Source organism: Mixophyes fleayi, chromosome 3, assembly GCF_038048845.1.
Source record: "Mixophyes fleayi isolate aMixFle1 chromosome 3, aMixFle1.hap1, whole genome shotgun sequence".
NCBI lineage: Eukaryota > Metazoa > Chordata > Amphibia > Anura > Limnodynastidae > Mixophyes > Mixophyes fleayi.
In genome coordinates this window covers 262,799,075-262,808,822 of record NC_134404.1, presented here as the reverse complement: position 1 = coordinate 262,808,822, position 9,748 = coordinate 262,799,075, and the positions used below count along the sequence as shown (strand labels likewise).

General features: G+C 39.5%; 1 protein-coding gene across 4 annotated transcripts in view; it reads left to right on the top strand.

The window, feature by feature from the left end:
- Nucleotides 1–3,762: 3,762 nt before the first annotated feature.
- CNST (consortin, connexin sorting protein) overlaps nt 3,763–9,748 on the top strand; it is a 110,111-nt gene continuing 104,125 nt past the window's right edge. The window contains exon 1 of one of the 4 annotated variants that reach the window (XM_075203533.1): nt 3,763–3,874. The gene's annotated coding sequence lies outside the window, so the exon portion shown is untranslated. Of the gene's footprint in view, nt 3,879–9,748 lie in introns of all 4 variants that reach the window. The other 3 variants (XM_075203532.1, XM_075203534.1, XM_075203535.1) reach the window with 3 other exon arrangements.

Here is a 9,748-nt window from a genome sequence, read left to right as displayed (position 1 = left end):
AGTCGTCCGTCATTCCACGTTATGAGACTTTTGTGGTGGAGTATAGGTGTGGGGCAGCTCATATGCATAGGGATTAGTGTGTGGGATTGAAGATGTGGGAGAAATAGGGGTGTTTTTTGGGAGAAATACAAGTTTTTACTGATATTTCTGCATTGACATGGCGTATAAAACAGCTGTCATTCCACATTAGTCGTCCGTCATTCCACGTTATGAGACTTGTGTGGTGGAGTATAGGTGTGGGGCAGCTCATATGCAAAGGGATTAGTGTGTGGGATTAGTGGATGTGGGAGAAATAGAGGTGTTTTTTGGGAGAAATGCAAGTTTTTACTGATACTTCTGCATTGACATGGCGTATAAAACAGCTGTCATTCCACATTAGTCGTCCGTCATTCCACGTTATGAGACTTGTGTGGTGGAGTATAGGTGTGGGGCAGCTCATATGCAAAGGGATTAGTGTGTGGGATTAGGGGATGTGAGAGAAATAGGGGTGTTTTCCATCACAGCAATGCAAATGTATTAACATTTCTGCATTGACATGGCGTATAAAACAGCTGTCATTCCACAGTAATCTTCCGTCATTCCACGTTATGAGACATGTGTGGTGGGGTACAGGTGTGGGGGAACGCATATGCAAAGGGATTAGTGTATGGGATTAAAGGATGTGGGAGATATAGAGGTGTTTTCCATGACAGCAATGCAAATGTATTGACATTTCTGCATTGACATGGCGTATAAAACAGCTGTCATTCCACATTAGTCGTCCGTCATTCCACGTTATGAGACTTTTGTGGTGGAGTATAGGTGTGGGGCAGCTCATATGCATAGGGATTAGTGTGTGGGATTGAAGATGTGGGAGAAATAGGGGTGTTTTTTGGGAGAAATACAAGTTTTTACTGATATTTCTGCATTGACATGGCATATAAAACAGCTGTCATTCCACAGTAATCTTCCGTCATTCCACGTTATGGGACTTGTGTGGTGGGGTACAGGTGTGGGGGAACGCATATGCAAAAGGATTAGTGTGTGGGATTAGGGGATGTTGGAGAAATAGGGGTGTTTTTTGGGAGAAATGCAAGTTTTTACTGATACTTCTGCATTGACATGGCGTATAAAACAGCTGTCATTCCACATTAGTCGTCCGTCATTCCACGTTATGAGACTTGTGTGGTGGAGTATAGGTGTGGGGCAGCTCATATGCAAAGGGATTAGTGTGTGGGATTAGTGGATGTGGGAGAAATAGGGGTGTTTTTTGGGAGAAATGCAAGTTTTTACTGATATTTCTGCATTGACATGGCATATAAAAACAGCTGTCATTCCACAGTAATCTTCCGTCATTCCACGTTATGAGACATGTGTGGTGGGGTACAGGTGTGGGGGAACGCATATGCAAAGGGATTAGTGTATAGCATTAAAGGATGTGGGAGAAATAGGGGTGTTTTCCATGACAGCAATGCAAATGTATTGACATTTCTTCATTGACACGGTGTATAAAACAGCTGTCATTCCACAGTAATCTTCCGTCATTCCACGTTAGAAGACATGTGTGGTGGGGTACAGGTGTGGGGGAACGCATATGCAAAGGGATTAGTGTGTGGGATTAGGGGATGTGAGAGAAATAGGGGTGTTTTCCATCACAGCAATGCAAATGTATTAACATTTCTGCATTGACATGGCGTATAAAACAGCTGTCATTCCACAGTAATCTTCCGTCATTCCACGTTATGAGACATGTGTGGTGGGGTACAGGTGTGGGGGAACGCATATGCAAAAGGATTAGTGTAGGGGATTAAAGGATGTGGGAGATATAGAGGTGTTTTCCATGACAGCAATGCAAATGTATTGACATTTCTGCATTGACATGGCGTATAAAACAGCTGTCATTCCACATTAGTCGTCCGTCATTCCACGTTATGAGACTTTTGTGGTGGAGTATAGGTGTGGGGCAGCTCATATGCATAGGGATTAGTGTGTGGGATTGAAGATGTGGGAGAAATAGGGGTGTTTTTTGGGAGAAATACAAGTTTTTACTGATATTTCTGCATTGACATGGCATATAAAACAGCTGTCATTCCACAGTAATCTTCCGTCATTCCACGTTATGGGACTTGTGTGGTGGGGTACAGGTGTGGGGGAACGCATATGCAAAGGGATTAGTGTGTGGGATTAGGGGATGTTGGAGAAATAGGGGTGTTTTTTGGGAGAAATGCAAGTTTTTACTGATACTTCTGCATTGACATGGCGTATAAAACAGCTGTCATTCCACATTAGTCGTCCGTCATTCCACGTTATGAGACTTGTGTGGTGGAGTATAGGTGTGGGGCAGCTCATATGCAAAGGGATTAGTGTGTGGGATTAGTGGATGTGGGAGAAATAGGGGTGTTTTTTGGGAGAAATGCAAGTTTTTACTGATATTTCTGCATTGACATGGCATATAAAACAGCTGTCATTCCACAGTAATCTTCCGTCATTAACATGTGTGGTGGGGTACAGGTGTGGGGGAACGCATATGCAAAGGGATTAGTGTATAGCATTAAAGGATGTGGGAGAAATAGGGGTGTTTTCCATGACAGCAATGCAAATGTATTGACATTTCTTCATTGACACGGTGTATAAAACAGCTGTCATTCCACAGTAATCTTCCGTCATTCCACGTTAGAAGACATGTGTGGTGGGGTACAGGTGTGGGGGAACGCATATGCAAAGGGATTAGTGTGTGGGATTAGGGGATGTGAGAGAAATAGGGGTGTTTTCCATCATAGCAATGCAAATGTATTAACATTTCTGCATTGACATGGCGTATAAAACAGCTGTCATTCCACAGTAATCTTCCGTCATTCCACGTTATGAGACGTGTGGTGGGGTACAGGTGTGGGGGAACGCATATGCAAAGGGATTAGTGTATGGGATTGAAGATGTGGGAGAAATAGGGGTGTTTTTTGGGAGAAATACAAGTTTTTACTGATATTTCTGCATTGACATGGCATATAAAACAGCTGTCATTCCACAGTAATCTTCCGTCATTCCACGTTATGGGACTTGTGTGGTGGGGTACAGGTGTGGGGGAATGCATATGCTAAAGGATTAGTGTGTGGGATTAGGGAATGTGTGAGAAATAGGGGTGTTTTCCATGACAGCAAAGCAATTGTTTTAGCATTTCTGCATTGACATGGCGTAGAAAACAGCTGTCATTCGATAGTAATCGTCCGTCATTCCACATGTAAAACATGACCAAGTACCTTAGCAATAAGTGGGTGAAAGATTTATTTGAAAAGTATGAGTTTTTAAAATATACATAAAATTACATTTTTCTATCATAGAAGTCTATTGGCATTCCTTTTAGCAGACTGAAGCTGTCATTCCTTTTAGTACGAACCTGGGTGCGCGCGCGCGCAAAAAGAAAAAAAAGAAATGTGGGCAGTGAGGGCCCGGGTCAGACAGGGGGCCCTGCCGCTGTACCCCCTGGTAAGCCCGGGCCCGGTACAGGAGTACCCCCCTGATGGCGGCCCTTATAATGTGAACCTCACTTATTGTAACTTGTATGGTTGGATTATAGCGAGGGAAATGTTGGGATACCCAAGCTATGAATGTGGCTTAATGCGAAGTACAGACACATCACTGTACAACCCGGGTATATTCCTGTAATGCTGCGTGTGCGTTCCACCTGTCATTACCCAGCATGCTGTGCGCGCTATACGGCCAATCTTCCTCCCCATGTGGAGCTCCCTCCTCTCCGGGCGATGACGTGAGCCGGGTGTGTCACGTGACGCCTCGGTGGCCTCGGCTCTGTTATCTCGGTTGCTATTATACGCAGAGCGAGCGGAAACCCCGGAGAGGGGAGATCCCGGCTGGGAGTGGATAAGGACTCTGAGACGTGGTAGGTAAGTGATGGGGGAGCTGTCATCAGTAGTATGCATGTGAATATAGTGTGTCGTGGTAAATGATCAAGAGATGAAGGTTGCATGAAGAGCAGGAGAGTGGTGAGTGAGAATGGAGATTGCAAGTGACACGGAAGCAAGAATGAGGGTGGTCTCTAGCTATATGATTCTTAAAGGAGGGATTTTCTATTCATGGCCAACAGGAACATCTTTTGTAGAGCATCACACCTCACCTCCTGAGCCAGTTTCTCGGTACGGTGATCAGCTGTTATTATGCCACTCATTTCGCAATAATTTAAAATATACCAATATCTTTTACTGACAATAAATTTGGTCGCGGGTATTGCAATTGAAGAATTCGTGTTTAAAGGGGAGCTGGTCGCTACATAATTGCTGAATTTGTATATAAATTGCCATTTATATTACAGATAGTTTAAATTGTATTTGTACAACTTATTTCAGTCTTCCTTTATGTAGTTTTTAATCTAAATACTGATAAAATTAGTACTGATATATTTGCAAAATATCTATTGCGTAGGTTAATTTTTTAGTATTTTAATTTTCATTGAACTCTTAATGATAGTTTAGGACAGTATTATTTTAACATCTGCACCTGTATGTATATATGTATGTACATATATATGTTTGTGTATATATTGATCTATGTATCCCTGCCACTGGATAACTGTTATCGTTCATTAGTGTACACGTGTTTTGTGTAAATTTTATAGAATACCCAGTGTATCTCGGTTTTTTTACTGCTCATATCCAAAGCTAACCAATAAATGAAGTGCAGCTATGTAATGGTAACTAAATCTTCTCTTTAACTTAGACCTTATTTATGGGCTTTAATTTGATGTATCCCTCCTTGCATATGTGAAGCATGTGCTGCAAACCAAAACGTTCAGCATTTTATAGGATCATATGCCTGTGAAGCTTAAAGTGTGTTCAATGTAACATTTGTATAACAGCCTGCACTATTTCTGTTCTTTTAACATTAGTTAAGGGCATACCTTTTAAAGCTCTTTACAACCTAAAGCGGTGAATATTTTTGTTCACCACTTTGAAATGGCTGTGGAAGGGAAAAAGGTCTGTGATTGTGACTTTTCATTGGTCCTCCTTTTCACTTGCGGCCCACTCATCTCCTCCCCCCCCCCAAATCAGTGGTTTAGCCGACCCTGTGAGAATAACCACGAATCCCCGGAAATCATCGCTGCACAAATCAGGTCCTTAGGCTCCATGGAGCTAATAAAATACTGGGATTACACCTCTAATAAACTTGACGTATAATAAGTAGGTGGCATAGAAGGGAAGGTCCCTGGGTATCACACTATGCCTACCTTGAGTCATTGATAGCCCATAAACAAACACTGAGTGGTAATGGTGTCACTTGAGTGCTTTGCTAACAGCAATGTATGTGATAACATGTTTAACCCCTTGTTATATATAAGGCAAGAAGCAGTGGAGGAGAGAGCAGGGTGGTGCACATGCAAGAAGGATTTCTGTTTTGCTCTGGCAAAACGCTCTGCAGTTTAAATAAACTGGCCTTTCATTTGGAGGTGACAGAAGGAATTTTGAGCCCTGCATTTGTGTATAGTGTTTTTTTTTCACAGGCAAGTAATTCATATTGATGAAACTAATTGATGCTTGTAAGAATCTTCTAGATTACACACATGAACTATATTTAAGGACATTGTAAATTGTAACGTCAGCAATGACCAGTATATTAACGAACATGATCTGGGTGTTTGTGAAATAATCCGTAGTTAATTTTATTGCTGTCTGTAGTAATCTACCTTACTATGTCTCAGTGTCATCATTTTAGGCAGTTTTATAATGTCCTGCCAGTTGAGCTGTGACTAACAGCCTCATAAAACAGGTTATTTTAATTTGAGTATTATGGCATTTTTAATTACAGAGATTCTTTAAACAAGATATATATTTTTTGTTGAATAAAGAAATAAGAGATTGGTCAGATTTGTATTGGTCTTGCTTCTGTTTGATGATGACATTCCTAATGCATATACTGTCATCTAGGGATCACAGTATACGTCAAAGGGATTAAAGAACTGACCCCCACAAGATAACATTCTTTATAAACCAGGAGCATAAAGAGCCATCTGGTGATATGGAGTCAACACTGTGACCGTTTTAAATTTGCATACATATTTGGGCATCTAGAAAAGTGTTCTTATATAAAAAAACGAAACATAAAAGTAATTTTAAATCGTCAATATATGACACATTGGCAGAGAATTGCAATTCAATTAAAGGTTCATTGATGTTGGAAATCGCTCACTGGGTGATGCTTACCTTTTCTTTATGGTAGTCTATAGTCTGGGCCAGAAGTAGGTATCCTTTTTACCCTCTTAATAATCATCTTCATCATCGTTTATTTATATAGCGCCACTAATTTCGCAGCGCTGTACAGAACTCACATCAGTCCCTGCCCCATCAGGGGCTTACAGTCTAAATTCCCTAACATACACACACAGACTAGGGTCAATTTGTTAGTAGCCAATTAACCTACCAGTATGTTTTTGGAGTGTTGGAGGAAACCCACGCAAACACGGGGAGAACATACAAACTCCTCACAGATAAGGCCATGGTCAGGAATTGAACTGATGACCCCAGTGCTGTGAGGCAGAAATGCTAACCACTTAGTGGCCACCGTGCTTTATGATACAACGTACCTGTGTTTTTAAGCTAGGTACACATTACCGTTTTTTCACCCAATTATCGTGTCAATCACATGATGAATGACTGTTGGGTCCGGTATCGCATTAGTATATACGCTCCCATAATTGTGTTTTATCGTACCAAAAAGCACTTTGTATTGTTTGATTTTATAAACTGACTAAAAATCTCGATAAACGATTTTGGGCAGTGTAGGCAGATCTCTATGGAGTGTGCAGAGTCACGATCATTTAAGCAGATTGTTATGACCGATGAAAAGCACAGATCTGAAGGTAAATCGTGTAAGTGTGTTCACATGAATCAGCAAGCTGATCGGGATATTCAGTTATTGGTAAAATCATTAAAGATATCTCACCGGGAGAAATTTTCTGTAGTGTGTACCTAGCTTTATACATGCCTATAAGGTCAGCATTTTAACACTTGGTCCAAAGGATGGATCGGGGAATAGTAAAATTTTGGGACGACAGTTGGTAACTATTATGCAAAAGATAAAAATTCTAAATTCAACGAGACAAAGACACTTATAAATGGTCCTTGCAGTGTTTTTATTGTGTTAAACTAATAATAGTTGCTTCTGATCACAATAAATCATTCTAGTTTTATCATTAAAGTAGTAGTATGACATCATCAAGCTCGTCTCTGTCAATAGCAGTGGTGACTGTAGGTGAGAATCTACCAGATGAAATGTCTATGGCACCACCTATCTTTGACATTAGTGTACTATTTCTAATTGTAAATTTAATGCTTGCCTCCATATCCCTTTCTCCTTGATTACTACGCAATGAGATCATGCTAGTGTTTCTTTTAATATTCCACTTTGCAGCAGAGAGCTCCTATCTGGTTCCAGCTACAGTGACACTCACACTACCATTTAACATATATATTATTCACTGAGAACTTTTATCTACTTCTAATCACATTATAGGAGGATCTTTTTCATATGGACCCTGAATGGAAGAATCAAGTAACAAATGTCTGAATTTGTTTTAGTCAGTTTGCGGCTATACTATTAAGATTAATACTGTTACTCTCCTCTTACTCCATTGAGCTCAGTAGAAGTTATAATTCATTTAGAAAATTGTTGAAACACAATAATAGTTGTATGCATATACTTTTTTGTATACAATTATGCTCTCTCCATCTGTTTGTTTTTTTGCCATTCAGGTATTCACTATGTATTTATCTTATGCCACAAAATTATTTATATTGTTTTTTTTATTCTGTATATAATTATTTTTGCTGTTTATTAATTATTCTTTTATTTATGTACCTTGTCTTGACCTATTACTACCTCTTATATATTTACCTAATTTAGGTTATTGATTGTTTGTTTCCTTACAATAGTTGAGCTTCACGTGACCACGTCACATTGGCCTGGCTACAAAGTAACTGGATATATACAATGTAGACCACCGCATTGTTTGCCAGATTAGGTACATATTTGAGTGATCTGATTATCGGCAGCAGATTAAATCTGTGTGTGTTTTTTTTTTTTTGTTTTTTTTTTCTATGAGGAGAGAAAGTGGATCTGTCAACATGGATAACACATCTGTGTAGCTAATTGGAAAGTGACAGTGTTTGTTAATAATGTTCACATGACCTTAAACTAATTATTTCAAGGATTCGCATTCATGATGAGCCACTTATTGACAAAAACAATTGTTCATCAAGTACAACATTAACACTCCAAACAAAGATTCTCCTTTCTTTTTGCAACAGTAGTGCCCTAATTCATATTCTATCCTGAGATTACAATGACTTGGCTGCTACTGTATGTAGCTAAATAGTTGTGTTTGGTGTAGCCTAGTACTCATAACATATATTTGTACATAGATGGGTCATGCATAAAATAAACTCTACAGCTATACAATATAGGCAGTTACAAATGCAGCATAAACCTACATTTTCTTATTTAGAGTCAACATTGGAATCAATAACCTGTGACATAATACATTGTGTAATACAATATGCATCAGAAAGCATGTGGTATTTAACTGAGGTTAGATGTATTTTCTAAACTGTATTCGTAATATATATATATATATATATATATATATATATATATATATATATATATATATATATATATAATTTATTAGTGGCAAAGAGGGATATTTGCCACAGTTCCCTGTAAGGAAACAGGTAGGAACACAGTTAGTCTGCAGCAGCAGGCTGCAAACAGGGTTAAGTTTTCCCTCGGTTCCTCTCTTAGCAGACGCACACACGCACACACGTTCCACATGGGTGTGATTTGTTGTAGTGCTTGTGGTGGAGGATAAAGACACTGTCTTTCTGTGTGGGTGGCACCACTGATGCCAGTAAGTGTCCGGCTTGCAGACAGGGAAGTAATGTTTAGCCAGGTGTAGGTGGTGGGGATTTTGTGTTCCTTTTACTAGATGTCTGCTGTACCATCACTAGAACTGTTTACCATCCTGACAACTACTAATAAACAATTAAATGGTTCAGCATACCTGTGTCTGATTCATGTGAATGCTGTACTTTCTCACATGTGGCGTCATCGTGGGATCTGTAGGGCAGCTAAAACACAGCCGTCCTCCCAGCCTCCAGACGCAAGGGCGGTGAGTGGAATCTGTTAAAAACCATTATAATACACCAAACTGTTGAAATGCTTTGTTTCAAATGTGTTGCTGTGAAGAGAGAAACCTTTATACTGGGAACTGATTACCAGCTGGTTTGGTTGCAAAAGAAAGCAAAAGTTAAGCACTGCTGGTCATTGTAGTGCCACACTTGTTAAAGGTTCAAACTGTGAATTGGGTGTGGTCGGAAAAAAAAATAAAACATATTTTTTTTTCTGGTTTGTTTGCTATTTACCAGTGTAGGTTTTAAAGCACACGTCAGCTAAAAAAAAAAAAAAAAGGGTTTAAAAACAAAAATACTTTTTATTTTTCTGGTAACTGTAGTACCACACCTTGTGGGTCACTCGGTTGTGAATTGGGTGTGGTCCAGAAACTTTTAATGTTTACCTGAATGCCGAGAGAAGCTAGGTTTCATTTCCCAGCACAAACTCCTGTGGGAATGGAAGACATTTTTTTTTTACCTTCAAAAAATGTTTTGATTTTTCCTTTTTTTTTTTTTTTTTAAGGGGTACAGAAAAGAAAGGACAATAAAACAAAATAGGGAAGGGGGTACATAGTGGGTAAGGAACACAACAACAT